The sequence below is a fragment of the Crocodylus porosus genome, unplaced genomic scaffold (genome assembly GCF_001723895.1).
Source record: "Crocodylus porosus isolate Cpor-Errol unplaced genomic scaffold, CroPor_comp1, whole genome shotgun sequence".
Lineage (NCBI taxonomy): Eukaryota > Metazoa > Chordata > Crocodylia > Crocodylidae > Crocodylus > Crocodylus porosus.
In genome coordinates, this window is record NW_017728923.1 from 6,230,888 (window position 1) to 6,233,088 (window position 2,201).

At 50.9% G+C, this 2,201-nt stretch overlaps 1 protein-coding gene across 5 annotated transcripts in view; it reads left to right on the forward strand.

Moving 5' to 3' along the window:
* CREBBP (CREB binding protein) overlaps positions 1 to 2,201 on the forward strand; it is a 180,146-nt gene that overhangs the window by 90,944 nt on the left and 87,001 nt on the right. The gene's annotated exons all lie outside the window — the stretch shown is intronic.

The window sequence follows — 2,201 nt, forward strand, 5'->3', positions numbered from 1 at the left end:
ATCACGCCACTGGAAAGAATCACAGAATCAGAGAATACAAGGGCTGGAAGGGACCTCGAAAGATCATTGACTGCTCCTCCCAGCTCTAGGCAGGAAGACAACTGGGGTCAAGTGACCCCAGCGAGGTGACTGTCCAGTCTCCTTGAAAGCCTAACGTCCAGGGTAGGTGATTGCACCACCTCTGGAGGGAGTTTATTCCACAAAAATTGCACAAATAGAAATTGGTTTGTGGAAAGGTTGATGTCATCTGTATATCTTAGTGATTCCTGTTGACAATTAATAACGCCAAATTAAACATTTTAATGTTTAACACTGAAGACAATGAAGATGCAGTTGAGAAGAAATACAGATACTGTATGAAGCTATGTTTAGGGCACTTTTTCTAGGGCCCCTCCCCACATGGGGTGAGCAGAAAGGATCCAGAAGGTCCTGCCCAGTTACAGTTACAGCTGCTGAATTGCACTTCTTTGTCTAGTCCAAGCGACAGACAGCCTTCTTGTAAGTGCTGTTTTTATGCCAGTTCATGACTAGGAGCTTCCAGACCCCATAGTCCTGCTCCTATCACTGTTAGCTGTTCACCAAAGGGCTTGAGGAATGTGCTGGAAAAGTTGCTTTCATGGAAGACATCTCTGCATGGCTTCTTTTATTAGGGAGACGCTGCTGCACATAAGCTTCCACATGGCTCTTGACAGAATGTGACCTTGATCCAATGACAAGGAGACCAAGGCAACTGGGGATCTTGTTCTGCTGCAGCCTTCATCCACCTTCACAGCTGTTGAGATTCTAACATCATCTTCTGCCTGCTCCACCAGTGAGAACTTGTAGACCTGTGGCTGGGCAGACTTATTATAGTGGCAACCTGTACTCACCATGTAACAGCACCATCAAAGGACATATGCGACTTTTCAGGAGGGAAAGCATTGCCATCTGCTGTCCTCACCAAATCGTAGTGGTGCTGCCGCTGCTTGATCCACAACTGCTTATTCATCAGCATTAACCCACTTATTTCACAGCTGACCTTCCCTGAAGGTCATTCTACTATCTGCCACCTGTGGACACACTGTGTAGCAGTACAGCTTTGCTTCACAAAGTGAATGAAATGAAACTTTATTAGACCTGTCAGTAAAGAACTAACCAACAAGAGCCCTTGATGGTGAAATCTATTCACAATATACTGTGTTTTTTTGTTTTTTAACTAGGTCCATAAAGTTAGTTATAATTCCATTTTTAGGCAGTTAAATAATTTGGCCTGCTTTTCAGGTGGTGAATGTGCTCGTCTCCTATTATAATTATGATGATAAATGATGGAGGTGAACCTATGCATCAGTCCGATATCGGATCAGTACCAATATAAAGAAAATTGGCTGCATCAGAAATCGGCCTGAAGTGACCGATAATTGGGCTGATAAATGTCTATGTGTGTGTGCAGCCACAGCTAGGGCTGTCCCTGGGGGGTATGAACAGTCAGGTCCTGCGCCTTGGAACCCATGGAGCTGAGACTCCGCCAGCTTCACGGCTGGCCAGTCAGCAACCCCACTGCTGAATCCACCACCGAATCTGGCATGTCCGACCACTCGGTCCCCCCCCTCCCTGCCAAATCCGCTGCTGGCTTCCTTGTGTCCGGGGCAGGGCCCCACACACTGCTCCCTGCAGTGGGGTAGGGGGAGGGGGCAGGGGCAGGCAGTGCTCAACCAGGTTGGCACAGGGCATGGGATAGAGCTGTGGCTCATTGTGGTGGGGGTTGGGGGGAAGGGGCGGCTCCTGCCATTGCACACACCCCAGGAAGGCATGGGGGAGGCATGTGCCCCCAGATCTGTACAGAGCAGGGGGCTACACCAGGCTCTTCTTGGTGGGGACTGGGCTCAGGTTGGCCAGCGGAGGTGCCAGGAGGGGGGCTATGGAGTGGGCTGCAGCCACTGCAGATATGGCTGCAGTGCGTGCCCCCTCCCCTTCTCCCTATACTCATAGCCCCACTCCCTGTACAAGATGGGCAGCAGCAGTGCTGGGAACAGGGCTGTGGAAGGGCTACAGCAAAATTTTGAGTGGCTACAGCCCCCTCTAGCTCCTCTCCCAATGTCACTACTGCCCACTCCAGTCCCGGCCCACAGCTGCAGCCTGCCCTGCCCTGCCCTGCCCCACCCAGTGCAGATCTGGGGAGTGCATACCTTCCCAGGTGCGTGCAGTGGTGGGAACTGCCTCCA